This window comes from Engystomops pustulosus, chromosome 7 (genome assembly GCF_040894005.1).
Source record: "Engystomops pustulosus chromosome 7, aEngPut4.maternal, whole genome shotgun sequence".
NCBI lineage: Eukaryota > Metazoa > Chordata > Amphibia > Anura > Leptodactylidae > Engystomops > Engystomops pustulosus.
The window spans coordinates 136,982,612-136,999,081 of NC_092417.1; the positions used below are offsets into that span (position 1 = coordinate 136,982,612).

General features: G+C 54.3%; 15 non-coding genes across 15 annotated transcripts; all 15 read right to left on the reverse strand.

Moving 5' to 3' along the window:
* Nucleotides 1-733: 733 nt before the first annotated feature.
* TRNAD-GUC (transfer RNA aspartic acid (anticodon GUC)) lies at nucleotides 734-805 on the reverse strand. Its single transcript has one exon. It is a non-coding gene; the product is annotated as a tRNA-Asp (tRNA).
* A 635-nt stretch (nucleotides 806-1,440) lies between these two features.
* On the reverse strand, nucleotides 1,441-1,512 carry TRNAD-GUC (transfer RNA aspartic acid (anticodon GUC)). The gene has a single exon. It is a non-coding gene; the product is annotated as a tRNA-Asp (tRNA).
* A 1,342-nt stretch (nucleotides 1,513-2,854) lies between these two features.
* Nucleotides 2,855-2,926, reverse strand: TRNAD-GUC (transfer RNA aspartic acid (anticodon GUC)). The gene has a single exon. It is a non-coding gene; the product is annotated as a tRNA-Asp (tRNA).
* Nucleotides 2,927-4,268: 1,342 nt separating this feature from the next.
* On the reverse strand, nucleotides 4,269-4,340 carry TRNAD-GUC (transfer RNA aspartic acid (anticodon GUC)). The gene has a single exon. It is a non-coding gene; the product is annotated as a tRNA-Asp (tRNA).
* Nucleotides 4,341-5,682: 1,342 nt separating this feature from the next.
* Nucleotides 5,683-5,754, reverse strand: TRNAD-GUC (transfer RNA aspartic acid (anticodon GUC)). Its single transcript has one exon. It is a non-coding gene; the product is annotated as a tRNA-Asp (tRNA).
* Nucleotides 5,755-6,389: 635 nt separating this feature from the next.
* TRNAD-GUC (transfer RNA aspartic acid (anticodon GUC)) lies at nucleotides 6,390-6,461 on the reverse strand. The gene has a single exon. It is a non-coding gene; the product is annotated as a tRNA-Asp (tRNA).
* Nucleotides 6,462-7,096: 635 nt separating this feature from the next.
* On the reverse strand, nucleotides 7,097-7,168 carry TRNAD-GUC (transfer RNA aspartic acid (anticodon GUC)). The gene has a single exon. It is a non-coding gene; the product is annotated as a tRNA-Asp (tRNA).
* Nucleotides 7,169-8,510: 1,342 nt separating this feature from the next.
* Nucleotides 8,511-8,582, reverse strand: TRNAD-GUC (transfer RNA aspartic acid (anticodon GUC)). Its single transcript has one exon. It is a non-coding gene; the product is annotated as a tRNA-Asp (tRNA).
* A 635-nt stretch (nucleotides 8,583-9,217) lies between these two features.
* TRNAD-GUC (transfer RNA aspartic acid (anticodon GUC)) lies at nucleotides 9,218-9,289 on the reverse strand. Its single transcript has one exon. It is a non-coding gene; the product is annotated as a tRNA-Asp (tRNA).
* A 635-nt stretch (nucleotides 9,290-9,924) lies between these two features.
* Nucleotides 9,925-9,996, reverse strand: TRNAD-GUC (transfer RNA aspartic acid (anticodon GUC)). The gene has a single exon. It is a non-coding gene; the product is annotated as a tRNA-Asp (tRNA).
* Nucleotides 9,997-10,631: 635 nt separating this feature from the next.
* On the reverse strand, nucleotides 10,632-10,703 carry TRNAD-GUC (transfer RNA aspartic acid (anticodon GUC)). Its single transcript has one exon. It is a non-coding gene; the product is annotated as a tRNA-Asp (tRNA).
* A 635-nt stretch (nucleotides 10,704-11,338) lies between these two features.
* TRNAD-GUC (transfer RNA aspartic acid (anticodon GUC)) lies at nucleotides 11,339-11,410 on the reverse strand. Its single transcript has one exon. It is a non-coding gene; the product is annotated as a tRNA-Asp (tRNA).
* A 1,342-nt stretch (nucleotides 11,411-12,752) lies between these two features.
* On the reverse strand, nucleotides 12,753-12,824 carry TRNAD-GUC (transfer RNA aspartic acid (anticodon GUC)). The gene has a single exon. It is a non-coding gene; the product is annotated as a tRNA-Asp (tRNA).
* Nucleotides 12,825-13,459: 635 nt separating this feature from the next.
* On the reverse strand, nucleotides 13,460-13,531 carry TRNAD-GUC (transfer RNA aspartic acid (anticodon GUC)). The gene has a single exon. It is a non-coding gene; the product is annotated as a tRNA-Asp (tRNA).
* Nucleotides 13,532-16,280: 2,749 nt separating this feature from the next.
* TRNAD-GUC (transfer RNA aspartic acid (anticodon GUC)) lies at nucleotides 16,281-16,352 on the reverse strand. The gene has a single exon. It is a non-coding gene; the product is annotated as a tRNA-Asp (tRNA).
* Nucleotides 16,353-16,470: the final 118 nt, after the last annotated feature.

Here is a 16,470-nt window from a genome sequence, read left to right on the forward strand (position 1 = left end):
ACTCGGGCGAGAAAAAATGCAAAGCTCTCCCCGTCGGGGAATCGAACCCCGGTCTCCCGCGTGACAGGCAGGGATACTCACCACTATACTAACGAGGAACAAGCTGCTGGCAGGGGCATGTCGCGCTGCGGCCAAAGTCGAGCTGCTTGCGACCCCCCAGCAAGGCCTCTTTCCATGCACCTCTGAAATCAAAGGGGGTTGAAAGCAAACAAACGGCGGCAGTTGATGGAAATGGCATTCAGCTGAATGAATGACTGACATCCTCCGACAAAGACGGGACCTCTTGGAAAGTATGACGGAAAGATCGGGCAGTCTCCGGGCAGATGCCATTGCTCTTGGGATCTCTAGGGGTTCGGCCGGTTGTGCACCTCCTCAGATCTTCTGCCACCCTGAAAACAGCTCCCAAAGAGGATATCTGGAGTCCTCTTATTAGCCAAGTGGTCTGAAGAAAATCTCAAGTCTCACCATTTCAGCACACTGTTTCTTTTGCGCCGAAGGAAAAGTGGCGGTGCCGAGTCATTCCTAGGGATGAGGCGGTGCTTTTATAGGTGAAACCAACCTGCTACTGTCGGCGCTACGTGAACGAGGAGCTGGCGAGCGGCCAAGCTTCTCGGTATCAAACGGAAAGCTCGACTTCCTGAGGTGGGACCATGTCCAAGAAGGAACTGTGAGGACAGTCTTGGGAAAGAGCTCCGCACGAAAGCAAGACTCGGGCGAGAAAAAATGCAAAGCTCTCCCCGTCGGGGAATCGAACCCCGGTCTCCCGCGTGACAGGCGGGGATACTCACCACTATACTAACGAGGAACAAGCTGCTGGCAGGGGCCTGTCGCGCTGCGGCCAAAGTCGAGCTGCTTGCGACCCCCCAGCAAGGCCTCTTTCCATGCACCTCTGAAATCAAAGGGGGTTGAAAGCAAACAAACCGCGGCAGTTGATGGAAATGGCATTCAGCTGAATGAATGACTGACATCCTCCGACAAAGACGGGACCTCTTGGAAAGTATGACGGAAAGATCGGGCAGTCTCCGGGCAGATGCCATTGCTCTTGGGATCTCTAGGGGTTCGGCCGGTTGTGCACCTCCTCAGATCTTCTGCCACCCTGAAAACAGCTCCTAAAGAGGATATCTGGAGTCCTCTTATTAGCCAAGTGGTCTGAAGAAAATCTCAAGTCTGACCATTTCAGCACACTGTTTCTTTTGCGCCGAAGGAAAAGTGGCGGTGCCGAGTCATTCCTAGGGATGAGGCGGTGCTTTTATAGGTGAAACCAACCTGCTACTGTCGGCGCTACGTGAACGAGGAGCTGGCGAGCGGCCAAGCTTCTCGGTATCAAACGGAAAGCTCGACTTCCTGAGGTGGGACCATGTCCAAGAAGGAACTGTGAGGACAGTCTTGGGAAAGAGCTCCGCACGAAAGCAAGACTCGGGCGAGAAAAAATGCAAAGCTCTCCCCGTCGGGGAATCGAACCCCGGTCTCCCGCGTGACAGGCGGGGATACTCACCACTATACTAACGAGGAACAAGCTGCTGGCAGGGGCCTGTCGCGCTGCGGCCAAAGTCGAGCTGCTTGCGACCCCCCAGCAAGGCCTCTTTCCATGCACCTCTGAAATCAAAGGGGGTTGAAAGCAAACAAACGGCGGCAGTTGATGGAAATGGCATTCAGCTGAATGAATGACTGACATCCTCCGACAAAGACGGGACCTCTTGGAAAGTATGACGGAAAGATCGGGCAGTCTCCGGGCAGATGCCATTGCTCTTGGGATCTCTAGGGGTTCGGCCGGTTGTGCACCTCCTCAGATCTTCTGCCACCCTGAAAACAGCTCCTAAAGAGGATATCTGGAGTCCTCTTATTAGCCAAGTGGTCTGAAGAAAATCTCAAGTCTGACCATTTCAGCACACTGTTTCTTTTGCGCCGAAGGAAAAGTGGCGGTGCCGAGTCATTCCTAGGGATGAGGCGGTGCTTTTATAGGTGAAACCAACCTGCTACTGTCGGCGCTACGTGAACGAAGAGCTGGCGAGCGGCCAAGCTTCTCGGTATCAAACGGAAAGCTCGACTTCCTGAGGTGGGACCATGTCCAAGAAGGAACTGTGAGGACAGTCTTGGGAAAGAGCTCCGCACGAAAGCAAGACTCGGGCGAGAAAAAATGCAAAGCTCTCCCCGTCGGGGAATCGAACCCCGGTCTCCCGCGTGACAGGTGGGGATACTCACCACTATACTAACGAGGAGCAAGCTGCTGGCAGGGGCCTGTCGCGCTGCGGCCAAAGTCGAGCTGCTTGCGACCCCCCAGCAAGGCCTCTTTCCATGCACCTCTGAAATCAAAGGGGGTTGAAAGCAAACAAACGGCGGCAGTTGATGGAAATGGCATTCAGCTGAATGAATGACTGACATCCTCCGACAAAGACGGGACCTCTTGGAAAGTATGACGGAAAGATCGGGCAGTCTCCGGGCAGATGCCATTGCTCTTGGGATCTCTAGGGGTTCGGCCGGTTGTGCACCTCCTCAGATCTTCTGCCACCCTGAAAACAGCTCCTAAAGAGGATATCTGGAGTCCTCTTATTAGCCAAGTGGTCTGAAGAAAATCTCAAGTCTGACCATTTCAGCACACTGTTTCTTTTGCGCCGAAGGAAAAGTGGCGGTGCCGAGTCATTCCTAGGGATGAGGCGGTGCTTTTATAGGTGAAACCAACCTGCTACTGTCGGCGCTACGTGAACGAGGAGCTGGCGAGCGGCCAAGCTTCTCGGTATCAAACGGAAAGCTCGACTTCCTGAGGTGGGACCATGTCCAAGAAGGAACTGTGAGGACAGTCTTGGGAAAGAGCTCCGCACGAAAGCAAGACTCGGGCGAGAAAAAATGCAAAGCTCTCCCCGTCGGGGAATCGAACCCCGGTCTCCCGCGTGACAGGCGGGGATACTCACCACTATACTAACGAGGAACAAGCTGCTGGCAGGGGCCTGTCGCGCTGCGGCCAAAGTCGAGCTGCTTGCGACCCCCCAGCAAGGCCTCTTTCCATGCACCTCTGAAATCAAAGGGGGTTGAAAGCAAACAAACGGCGGCAGTTGATGGAAATGGCATTCAGCTGAATGAATGACTGACATCCTCCGACAAAGACGGGACCTCTTGGAAAGTATGACGGAAAGATCGGGCAGTCTCCGGGCAGATGCCATTGCTCTTGGGATCTCTAGGGGTTCGGCCGGTTGTGCACCTCCTCAGATCTTCTGCCACCCTGAAAACAGCTCCTAAAGAGGATATCTGGAGTCCTCTTATTAGCCAAGTGGTCTGAAGAAAATCTCAAGTCTGACCATTTCAGCACACTGTTTCTTTTGCGCCGAAGGAAAAGTGGCGGTGCCGAGTCATTCCTAGGGATGAGGCGGTGCTTTTATAGGTGAAACCAACCTGCTACTGTCGGCGCTACGTGAACGAGGAGCTGGCGAGCGGCCAAGCTTCTCGGTATCAAACGGAAAGCTCGACTTCCTGAGGTGGGACCATGTCCAAGAAGGAACTGTGAGGACAGTCTTGGGAAAGAGCTCCGCACGAAAGCAAGACTCGGGCGAGAAAAAATGCAAAGCTCTCCCCGTCGGGGAATCGAACCCCGGTCTCCCGCGTGACAGGTGGGGATACTCACCACTATACTAACGAGGAACAAGCTGCTGGCAGGGGCCTGTCGCGCTGCGGCCAAAGTCGAGCTGCTTGCGACCCCCCAGCAAGGCCTCTTTCCATGCACCTCTGAAATCAAAGGGGGTTGAAAGCAAACAAACGGCGGCAGTTGATGGAAATGGCATTCAGCTGAATGAATGACTGACATCCTCCGACAAAGACGGGACCTCTTGGAAAGTATGACGGAAAGATCGGGCAGTCTCCGGGCAGATGCCATTGCTCTTGGGATCTCTAGGGGTTCGGCCGGTTGTGCACCTCCTCAGATCTTCTGCCACCCTGAAAACAGCTCCTAAAGAGGATATCTGGAGTCCTCTTATTAGCCAAGTGGTCTGAAGAAAATCTCAAGTCTGACCATTTCAGCACACTGTTTCTTTTGCGCCGAAGGAAAAGTGGCGGTGCCGAGTCATTCCTAGGGATGAGGCGGTGCTTTTATAGGTGAAACCAACCTGCTACTGTCGGCGCTACGTGAACGAGGAGCTGGCGAGCGGCCAAGTTTCTCGGTATCAAACGGAAAGCTCGACTTCCTGAGGTGGGACCATGTCCAAGAAGGAACTGTGAGGACAGTCTTGGGAAAGAGCTCCGCACGAAAGCAAGACTCGGGCGAGAAAAAATGCAAAGCTCTCCCCGTCGGGGAATCGAACCCCGGTCTCCCGCGTGACAGGCGGGGATACTCACCACTATACTAACGAGGAACAAGCTGCTGGCAGGGGCCTGTCGCGCTGCGGCCAAAGTCGAGCTGCTTGCGACCCCCCAGCAAGGCCTCTTTCCATGCACCTCTGAAATCAAAGGGGGTTGAAAGCAAACAAACGGCGGCAGTTGATGGAAATGGCATTCAGCTGAATGAATGACTGACATCCTCCGACAAAGACGGGACCTCTTGGAAAGTATGACGGAAAGATCGGGCAGTCTCCGGGCAGATGCCATTGCTCTTGGGATCTCTAGGGGTTCGGCCGGTTGTGCACCTCCTCAGATCTTCTGCCACCCTGAAAACAGCTCCTAAAGAGGATATCTGGAGTCCTCTTATTAGCCAAGTGGTCTGAAGAAAATCTCAAGTCTGACCATTTCAGCACACTGTTTCTTTTGCGCCGAAGGAAAAGTGGCGGTGCCGAGTCATTCCTAGGGATGAGGCGGTGCTTTTATAGGTGAAACCAACCTGCTACTGTCGGCGCTACGTGAACGAGGAGCTGGCGAGCGGCCAAGCTTCTCGGTATCAAACGGAAAGCTCGACTTCCTGAGGTGGGACCATGTCCAAGAAGGAACTGTGAGGACAGTCTTGGGAAAGAGCTCCGCACGAAAGCAAGACTCGGGCGAGAAAAAATGCAAAGCTCTCCCCGTCGGGGAATCGAACCCCGGTCTCCCGCGTGACAGGCGGGGATACTCACCACTATACTAATGAGGAACAAGCTGCTGGCAGGGGCCTGTCGCGCTGCGGCCAAAGTCGAGCTGCTTGCGACCCCCCAGCAAGGCCTCTTTCCATGCACCTCTGAAATCAAAGGGGGTTGAAAGCAAACAAACGGCGGCAGTTGATGGAAATGGCATTCAGCTGAATGAATGACTGACATCCTCCGACAAAGACGGGACCTCTTGGAAAGTATGACGGAAAGATCGGGCAGTCTCCGGGCAGATGCCATTGCTCTTGGGATCTCTAGGGGTTCGGCCGGTTGTGCACCTCCTCAGATCTTCTGCCACCCTGAAAACAGCTCCTAAAGAGGATATCTGGAGTCCTCTTATTAGCCAAGTGGTCTGAAGAAAATCTCAAGTCTGACCATTTCAGCACACTGTTTCTTTTGCGCCGAAGGAAAAGTGGCGGTGCCGAGTCATTCCTAGGGATGAGGCGGTGCTTTTATAGGTGAAACCAACCTGCTACTGTCGGCGCTACGTGAACGAGGAGCTGGCGAGCGGCCAAGCTTCTCGGTATCAAACGGAAAGCTCGACTTCCTGAGGTGGGACCATGTCCAAGAAGGAACTGTGAGGACAGTCTTGGGAAAGAGCTCCGCACGAAAGCAAGACTCAGGCGAGAAAAAATGCAAAGCTCTCCCCGTCGGGGAATCGAACCCCGGTCTCCCGCGTGACAGGCGGGGATACTCACCACTATACTAACGAGGAACAAGCTGCTGGCAGGGGCCTGTCGCGCTGCAGCCAAAATCGAGCTGCTTGCGACCCCCCAGCAAGGCCTCTTTCCATGCTCCTCTGAAATCAAAGGGGGTTGAAAGCAAACAAACGGCGGCAGTTGATGGAAATGGCATTCAGCTGAATGAATGACTGACATCCTCCGACAAAGACGGGACCTCTTGGAAAGTATGACGGAAAGATCGGGCAGTCTCCGGGCAGATGCCATTGCTCTTGGGATCTCTAGGGGTTCGGCCGGTTGTGCACCTCCTCAGATCTTCTGCCACCCTGAAAACAGCTCCTAAAGAGGATATCTGGAGTCCTCTTATTAGCCAAGTGGTCTGAAGAAAATCTCAAGTCTGACCATTTCAGCACACTGTTTCTTTTGCGCCGAAGGAAAAGTGGCGGTGCCGAGTCATTCCTAGGGATGAGGCGGTGCTTTTATAGGTGAAACCAACCTGCTACTGTCGGCGCTACGTGAACGAGGAGCTGGCGAGCGGCCAAGCTTCTCGGTATCAAACGGAAAGCTCGACTTCCTGAGGTGGGACCATGTCCAAGAAGGAACTGTGAGGACAGTCTTGGGAAAGAGCTCCGCACGAAAGCAAGACTCGGGCGAGAAAAAATGCAAAGCTCTCCCCGTCGGGGAATCGAACCCCGGTCTCCCGCGTGACAGGCGGGGATACTCACCACTATACTAACGAGGAACAAGCTGCTGGCAGGGGCCTGTCGCGCTGCGGCCAAAGTCGAGCTGCTTGCGACCCCCCAGCAAGGCCTCTTTCCATGCACCTCTGAAATCAAAGGGGGTTGAAAGCAAACAAACGGCGGCAGTTGATGGAAATGGCATTCAGCTGAATGAATGACTGACATCCTCCGACAAAGACGGGACCTCTTGGAAAGTATGACGGAAAGATCGGGCAGTCTCCGGGCAGATGCCATTGCTCTTGGGATCTCTAGGGGTTCGGCCGGTTGTGCACCTCCTCAGATCTTCTGCCACCCTGAAAACAGCTCCTAAAGAGGATATCTGGAGTCCTCTTATTAGCCAAGTGGTCTGAAGAAAATCTCAAGTCTGACCATTTCAGCACACTGTTTCTTTTGCGCCGAAGGAAAAGTGGCGGTGCCGAGTCATTCCTAGGGATGAGGCGGTGCTTTTATAGGTGAAACCAACCTGCTACTGTCGGCGCTACGTGAACGAGGAGCTGGCGAGCGGCCAAGCTTCTCGGTATCAAACGGAAAGCTCGACTTCCTGAGGTGGGACCATGTCCAAGAAGGAACTGTGAGGACAGTCTTGGGAAAGAGCTCCGCACGAAAGCAAGACTCGGGCGAGAAAAAATGCAAAGCTCTCCCCGTCGGGGAATCGAACCCCGGTCTCCCGCGTGACAGGCGGGGATACTCACCACTATACTAACGAGGAACAAGCTGCTGGCAGGGGCCTGTCGCGCTGCGGCCAAAGTCGAGCTGCTTGCGACCCCCCAGCAAGGCCTCTTTCCATGCACCTCTGAAATCAAAGGGGGTTGAAAGCAAACAAACGGCGGCAGTTGATGGAAATGGCATTCAGCTGAATGAATGACTGACATCCTCCGACAAAGACGGGACCTCTTGGAAAGTATGACGGAAAGATCGGGCAGTCTCCGGGCAGATGCCATTGCTCTTGGGATCTCTAGGGGTTCGGCCGGTTGTGCACCTCCTCAGATCTTCTGCCACCCTGAAAACAGCTCCTAAAGAGGATATCTGGAGTCCTCTTATTAGCCAAGTGGTCTGAAGAAAATCTCAAGTCTGACCATTTCAGCACACTGTTTCTTTTGCGCCGAAGGAAAAGTGGCGGTGCCGAGTCATTCCTAGGGATGAGGCGGTGCTTTTATAGGTGAAACCAACCTGCTACTGTCGGCGCTACGTGAACGAGGAGCTGGCGAGCGGCCAAGCTTCTCGGTATCAAACGGAAAGCTCGACTTCCTGAGGTGGGACCATGTCCAAGAAGGAACTGTGAGGACAGTCTTGGGAAAGAGCTCCGCACGAAAGCAAGACTCGGGCGAGAAAAAATGCAAAGCTCTCCCCGTCGGGGAATCGAACCCCGGTCTCCCGCGTGACAGGCGGGGATACTCACCACTATACTAATGAGGAACAAGCTGCTGGCAGGGGCCTGTCGCGCTGCGGCCAAAGTCGAGCTGCTTGCGACCCCCCAGCAAGGCCTCTTTCCATGCACCTCTGAAATCAAAGGGGGTTGAAAGCAAACAAACGGCGGCAGTTGATGGAAATGGCATTCAGCTGAATGAATGACTGACATCCTCCGACAAAGACGGGACCTCTTGGAAAGTATGACGGAAAGATCGGGCAGTCTCCGGGCAGATGCCATTGCTCTTGGGATCTCTAGGGGTTCGGCCGGTTGTGCACCTCCTCAGATCTTCTGCCACCCTGAAAACAGCTCCTAAAGAGGATATCTGGAGTCCTCTTATTAGCCAAGTGGTCTGAAGAAAATCTCAAGTCTGACCATTTCAGCACACTGTTTCTTTTGCGCCGAAGGAAAAGTGGCGGTGCCGAGTCATTCCTAGGGATGAGGCGGTGCTTTTATAGGTGAAACCAACCTGCTACTGTCGGCGCTACGTGAACGAGGAGCTGGCGAGCGGCCAAGCTTCTCGGTATCAAACGGAAAGCTCGACTTCCTGAGGTGGGACCATGTCCAAGAAGGAACTGTGAGGACAGTCTTGGGAAAGAGCTCCGCACGAAAGCAAGACTCAGGCGAGAAAAAATGCAAAGCTCTCCCCGTCGGGGAATCGAACCCCGGTCTCCCGCGTGACAGGCGGGGATACTCACCACTATACTAACGAGGAACAAGCTGCTGGCAGGGGCCTGTCGCGCTGCAGCCAAAATCGAGCTGCTTGCGACCCCCCAGCAAGGCCTCTTTCCATGCTCCTCTGAAATCAAAGGGGGTTGAAAGCAAACAAACCGCGGCAGTTGATGGAAATGGCATTCAGCTGAATGAATGACTGACATCCTCCGACAAAGACGGGACCTCTTGGAAAGTATGACGGAAAGATCGGGCAGTCTCCGGGCAGATGCCATTGCTCTTGGGATCTCTAGGGGTTCGGCCGGTTGTGCACCTCCTCAGATCTTCTGCCACCCTGAAAACAGCTCCTAAAGAGGATATCTGGAGTCCTCTTATTAGCCAAGTGGTCTGAAGAAAATCTCAAGTCTGACCATTTCAGCACACTGTTTCTTTTGCGCCGAAGGAAAAGTGGCGGTGCCGAGTCATTCCTAGGGATGAGGCGGTGCTTTTATAGGTGAAACCAACCTGCTACTGTCGGCGCTACGTGAACGAGGAGCTGGCGAGCGGCCAAGCTTCTCGGTATCAAACGGAAAGCTCGACTTCCTGAGGTGGGACCATGTCCAAGAAGGAACTGTGAGGACAGTCTTGGGAAAGAGCTCCGCACGAAAGCAAGACTCGGGCGAGAAAAAATGCAAAGCTCTCCCCGTCGGGGAATCGAACCCCGGTCTCCCGCGTGACAGGCGGGGATACTCACCACTATACTAACGAGGAACAAGCTGCTGGCAGGGGCCTGTCGCGCTGCGGCCAAAGTCGAGCTGCTTGCGACCCCCCAGCAAGGCCTCTTTCCATGCACCTCTGAAATCAAAGGGGGTTGAAAGCAAACAAACGGCGGCAGTTGATGGAAATGGCATTCAGCTGAATGAATGACTGACATCCTCCGACAAAGACGGGACCTCTTGGAAAGTATGACGGAAAGATCGGGCAGTCTCCGGGCAGATGCCATTGCTCTTGGGATCTCTAGGGGTTCGGCCGGTTGTGCACCTCCTCAGATCTTCTGCCACCCTGAAAACAGCTCCTAAAGAGGATATCTGGAGTCCTCTTATTAGCCAAGTGGTCTGAAGAAAATCTCAAGTCTGACCATTTCAGCACACTGTTTCTTTTGCGCCGAAGGAAAAGTGGCAGTGCCGAGTCATTCCTAGGGATGAGGCGGTGCTTTTATAGGTGAAACCAACCTGCTACTGTCGGCGCTACGTGAACGAGGAGCTGGCGAGCGGCCAAGCTTCTCGGTATCAAACGGAAAGCTCGACTTCCTGAGGTGGGACCATGTCCAAGAAGGAACTGTGAGGACAGTCTTGGGAAAGAGCTCCGCACGAAAGCAAGACTCGGGCGAGAAAAAATGCAAAGCTCTCCCCGTCGGGGAATCGAACCCCGGTCTCCCGCGTGACAGGCGGGGATACTCACCACTATACTAACGAGGAACAAGCTGCTGGCAGGGGCCTGTCGCGCTGCGGCCAAAGTCGAGCTGCTTGTGACCCCCCAGCAAGGCCTCTTTCCATGCACCTCTGAAATCAAAGGGGGTTGAAAGCAAACAAACCGCGGCAGTTGATGGAAATGGCATTCAGCTGAATGAATGACTGACATCCTCCGACAAAGACGGGACCTCTTGGAAAGTATGACGGAAAGATCGGGCAGTCTCCGGGCAGATGCCATTGCTCTTGGGATCTCTAGGGGTTCGGCCGGTTGTGCACCTCCTCAGATCTTCTGCCACCCTGAAAACAGCTCCTAAAGAGGATATCTGGAGTCCTCTTATTAGCCAAGTGGTCTGAAGAAAATCTCAAGTCTGACCATTTCAGCACACTGTTTCTTTTGCGCCGAAGGAAAAGTGGCGGTGCCGAGTCATTCCTAGGGATGAGGCGGTGCTTTTATAGGTGAAACCAACCTGCTACTGTCGGCGCTACGTGAACGAGGAGCTGGCGAGCGGCCAAGCTTCTCGGTATCAAACGGAAAGCTCGACTTCCTGAGGTGGGACCATGTCCAAGAAGGAACTGTGAGGACAGTCTTGGGAAAGAGCTCCGCACGAAAGCAAGACTCGGGCGAGAAAAAATGCAAAGCTCTCCCCGTCGGGGAATCGAACCCCGGTCTCCCGCGTGACAGGCGGGGATACTCACCACTATACTAACGAGGAACAAGCTGCTGGCAGGGGCCTGTCGCGCTGCGGCCAAAGTCGAGCTGCTTGCGACCCCCCAGCAAGGCCTCTTTCCATGCACCTCTGAAATCAAAGGGGGTTGAAAGCAAACAAACGGCGGCAGTTGATGGAAATGGCATTCAGCTGAATGAATGACTGACATCCTCCGACAAAGACGGGACCTCTTGGAAAGTATGACGGAAAGATCGGGCAGTCTCCGGGCAGATGCCATTGCTCTTGGGATCTCTAGGGGTTCGGCCGGTTGTGCACCTCCTCAGATCTTCTGCCACCCTGAAAACAGCTCCTAAAGAGGATATCTGGAGTCCTCTTATTAGCCAAGTGGTCTGAAGAAAATCTCAAGTCTGACCATTTCAGCACACTGTTTCTTTTGCGCCGAAGGAAAAGTGGCGGTGCCGAGTCATTCCTAGGGATGAGGCGGTGCTTTTATAGGTGAAACCAACCTGCTACTGTCGGCGCTACGTGAACGAGGAGCTGGCGAGCGGCCAAGCTTCTCGGTATCAAACGGAAAGCTCGATTTCCTGAGGTGGGACCATGTCCAAGAAGGAACTGTGAGGACAGTCTTGGGAAAGAGCTCCGCACGAAAGCAAGCCTCGGGCGAGAAAAAATGCAAAGCTCTCCCCGTCGGGGAATCGAACCCCGGTCTCCCGCGTGACAGGCGGGGATACTCACCACTATACTAACGAGGAACAAGCTGCTGGCAGGGGCCTGTCGCGCTGCGGCCAAAGTCGAGCTGCTTGCGACCCCCCAGCAAGGCCTCTTTCCATGCACCTCTGAAATCAAAGGGGGTTGAAAGCAAACAAACGGCGGCAGTTGATGGAAATGGCATTCAGCTGAATGAATGACTGACATCCTCGGACAAAGACGGGACCTCTTGGAAAGTATGACGGAAAGATCGGGCAGTCTCCGGGCAGATGCCATTGCTCTTGGGATCTCTAGGGGTTCGGCCGGTTGTGCACCTCCTCAGATCTTCTGCCACCCTGAAAACAGCTCCTAAAGAGGATATCTGGAGTCCTCTTATTAGCCAAGTGGTCTGAAGAAAATCTCAAGTCTGACCATTTCAGCACACTGTTTCTTTTGCGCCGAAGGAAAAGTGGCGGTGCCGAGTCATTCCTAGGGATGAGGCGGTGCTTTTATAGGTGAAACCAACCTGCTACTGTCGGCGCTACGTGAACGAGGAGCTGGCGAGCGGCCAAGCTTCTCGGTATCAAACGGAAAGCTCGACTTCCTGAGGTGGGACCATGTCCAAGAAGGAACTGTGAGGACAGTCTTGGGAAAGAGCTCCGCACGAAAGCAAGACTCGGGCGAGAAAAAATGCAAAGCTCTCCCCGTCGGGGAATCGAGCCCCGGTCTCCCGCGTGACAGGCGGGGATACTCACCACTATACTAACGAGGAACAAGCTGCTGGCAGGGGCCTGTCGCGCTGCGGCCAAAGTCGAGCTGCTTGCGACCCCCCAGCAAGGCCTCTTTCCATGCACCTCTGAAATCAAAGGGGGTTGAAAGCAAACAAACCGCGGCAGTTGATGGAAATGGCATTCAGCTGAATGAATGACTGACATCCTCCGACAAAGACGGGACCTCTTGGAAAGTATGACGGAAAGATCGGGCAGTCTCCGGGCAGATGCCATTGCTCTTGGGATCTCTAGGGGTTCGGCCGGTTGTGCACCTCCTCAGATCTTCTGCCACCCTGAAAACAGCTCCTAAAGAGGATATCTGGAGTCCTCTTATTAGCCAAGTGGTCTGAAGAAAATCTCAAGTCTGACCATTTCAGCACACTGTTTCTTTTGCGCCGAAGGAAAAGTGGCGGTGCCGAGTCATTCCTAGGGATGAGGCGGTGCTTTTATAGGTGAAACCAACCTGCTACTGTCGGCGCTACGTGAACGAGGAGCTGGCGAGCGGCCAAGCTTCTCGGTATCAAACGGAAAGCTCGATTTCCTGAGGTGGGACCATGTCCAAGAAGGAACTGTGAGGACAGTCTTGGGAAAGAGCTCCGCACGAAAGCAAGACTCGGGCGAGAAAAAATGCAAAGCTCTCCCCGTCGGGGAATCGAACCCCGGTCTCCCGCGTGACAGGCGGGGATACTCACCACTATACTAACGAGGAACAAGCTGCTGGCAGGGGCCTGTCGCGCTGCGGCCAAAGTCGAGCTGCTTGCGACCCCCCAGCAAGGCCTCTTTCCATGCACCTCTGAAATCAAAGGGGGTTGAAAGCAAACAAACGGCGGCAGTTGATGGAAATGGCATTCAGCTGAATGAATGACTGACATCCTCCGACAAAGACGGGACCTCTTGGAAAGTATGACGGAAAGATCGGGCAGTCTCCGGGCAGATGCCATTGCTCTTGGGATCTCTAGGGGTTCGGCCGGTTGTGCACCTCCTCAGATCTTCTGCCACCCTGAAAACAGCTCCTAAAGAGGATATCTGGAGTCCTCTTATTAGCCAAGTGGTCTGAAGAAAATCTCAAGTCTGACCATTTCAGCACACTGTTTCTTTTGCGCCGAAGGAAAAGTGGCGGTGCCGAGTCATTCCTAGGGATGAGGCGGTGCTTTTATAGGTGAAACCAACCTGCTACTGTCGGCGCTACGTGAACGAGGAGCTGGCGAGCGGCCAAGCTTCTCGGTATCAAACGGAAAGCTCGACTTCCTGAGGTGGGACCATGTCCAAGAAGGAACTGTGAGGACAGTCTTGGGAAAGAGCTCCGCACGAAAGCAAGACTCGGGCGAGAAAAAATGCAAAGCTCTCCCCGTCGGGGAATCGAACCCCGGTCTCCCGCGTGACAGGCGGGGATACTCACCACTATACTAACGAGGAACAAGCTGCTGGCAGGGGCCTGTCGCGCTGCGGCCAAAGTCGAGCTGCTTGCGACCCCCCAGCAAGGCCTCTTTCCATGCACCTCTGAAATCAAAGGGGGTTGAAAGCAAACAAACGGCGGCAGTTGATGGAAATGGCATTCGGCTGAATGAATGACTGACATCCTCCGACAAAGACGGGACCTCTTGGAAAGTATGACGGAAAGATCGGGCAGTCTCCGGGCAGATGCCATTGCTCTTGGGATCTCTAGGGGTTCGGCCGGTTGTGCACCTCCTCAGATCTTCTGCCACCCTGAAAACAGCTCCTAAAGAGGATATCTGGAGTCCTCTTATTAGCCAAGTGGTCTGAAGAAAATCTCAAGTCTGACCATTTCAGCACACTGTTTCTTTTGCGCCGAAGGAAAAGTGGCGGTGCCGAGTCATTCCTAGGGATGAGGCGGTGCTTTTATAGGTGAAACCAACCTGCTACTGTCGGCGCTACGTGAACGAGGAGCTGGCGAGCGGCCAAGCTTCTCGGTATCAAACGGAAAGCTCGACTTCCTGAGGTGGGACCATGTCCAAGAAGGAACTGTGAGGACAGTCTTGGGAAAGAGCTCCGCACGAAAGCAAGACTCGGGCGAGAAAAAATGCAAAGCTCTCCCCGTCGGGGAATCGAACCCCGGTCTCCCTTGTGACAGGCGGGGATACTCACCACTATACTAACGAGGAACAAGCTGCTGGCAGGGGCCTGTCGCGCTGCGGCCAAAGTCGAGCTGCTTGCGACCCCCCAGCAAGGCCTCTTTCCATGCACCTCTGAAATCAAAGGGGGTTGAAAGCAAACAAACGGCGGCAGTTGATGGAAATGGCATTCAGCTGAATGAATGACTGACATCCTCCGACAAAGACGGGACCTCTTGGAAAGTATGACGGAAAGATCGGGCAGTCTCCGGGCAGATGCCATTGCTCTTGGGATCTCTAGGGGTTCGGCCGGTTGTGCACCTCCTCAGATCTTCTGCCACCCTGAAAACAGCTCCTAAAGAGGATATCTGGAGTCCTCTTATTAGCCAAGTGGTCTGAAGAAAATCTCAAGTCTGACCATTTCAGCACACTGTTTCTTTTGCGCCGAAGGAAAAGTGGCGGTGCCGAGTCATTCCTAGGGATGAGGCGGTGCTTTTATAGGTGAAACCAACCTGCTACTGTCGGCGCTACGTGAACGAGGAGCTGGCGAGCGGCCAAGCTTCTCGGTATCAAACGGAAAGCTCGACTTCCTGAGGTGGGACCATGTCCAAGAAGGAACTGTGAGGACAGTCTTGGGAAAGAGCTCCGCACGAAAGCAAGACTCGGGCGAGAAAAAATGCAAAGCTCTCCCCGTCGGGGAATCGAACCCCAGTCTCCCGCGTGACAGGCGGGGATACTTACCACTATACTAACGAGGAACAAGCTGCTGGCAGGGGCCTGTCGCGCTGCGGCCAAAGTCGAGCTGCTTGCGACCCCCCAGCAAGGCCTCTTTCCATGCACCTCTGAAATCAAAGGGGGTTGAAAGCAAACAAACGGCGGCAGTTGATGGAAATGGCATTCAGCTGAATGAATGACTGACATCCTCCGACAAAGACGGGACCTCTTGGAAAGTATGACGGAAAGATCGGGCAGTCTCCGGGCAGATGCCATTGCTCTTGGGATCTCTAGGGGTTCGGCCGGTTGTGCACCTCCTCAGATCTTCTGCCACCCTGAAAACAGCTCCTAAAGAGGATATCTGGAGTCCTCTTATTAGCCAAGTGGTCTGAAGAAAATCTCAAGTCTGACCATTTCAGCACACTGTTTCTTTTGCGCCGAAGGAAAAGTGGCGGTGCCGAGTCATTCCTAGGGATGAGGCGGTGCTTTTATAGGTGAAACCAACCTGCTACTGTCGGCGCTACGTGAACGAGGAGCTGGCGAGCGGCCAAGCTTCTCGGTATCAAACGGAAAGCTCGACTTCCTGAGGTGGGACCATGTCCAAGAAGGAACTGTGAGGACAGTCTTGGGAAAGAGCTCCGCACGAAAGCAAGACTCGGGCGAGAAAAAATGCAAAGCTCTCCCCGTCGGGGAATCGAACCCCGGTCTCCCGCGTGACAGGCGGGGATACTCACCACTATACTAACAAGCTGCTGGCAGGGGCCTGTCGCGCTGCGGCCAAAGTCGAGCTGCTTGCGACCCCCCAGCAAGGCCTCTTTCCATGCACCTCTGAAATCAAAGGGGGTTGAAAGCAAACAAACCGCGGCAGTTGATGGAAATGGCATTCAGCTGAATGAATGACTGACATCCTCCGACAAAGACGGGACCTCTTGGAAAGTATGACGGAAAGATCGGGCAGTCTCCGGGCAGATGCCATTGCTCTTGGGATCTCTAGGGGTTCGGCCGGTTGTGCACCTCCTCAGATCTTCTGCCACCCTGAAAACAGCTCCTAAAGAGGATATCTGGAGTCCTCTTATTAGCCAAGTGGTCTGAAGAAAATCTCAAGTCTGACCATTTCAGCACACTGTTTCTTTTGCGCCGAAGGAAAAGTGGCGGTGCCGAGTCATTCCTAGGGATGAGGCGGTGCTTTTATAGGTGAAACCAACCTGCTACTGTCGGCGCTACGTGAACGAGGAGCTGGCGAGCGGCCAAGCTTCTCGGTATCAAACGGAAAGCTCGACTTCCTGAGGTGGGACCATGTCCAAGAAGGAACTGTGAGGACAGTCTTGGGAAAGAGCTCCGCACGAAAGCAAGACTCGGGCGAGAAAAAATGCAAAGCTCTCCCCGTCGGGGAATCGAACCCCGGTCTCCCGCGTGACAGGCGGGGATACTCACCACTATACTAACGAGGAACAAGCTGCTGGCAGGGGCCTGTCGCGCTGCGGCCAAAGTCGAGCTGCTTGCGACCCCCCAGCAAGGCCTCTTTCCATGCACCTCTGAAATCAAAGGGGGTTGAAAGCAAACAAACCG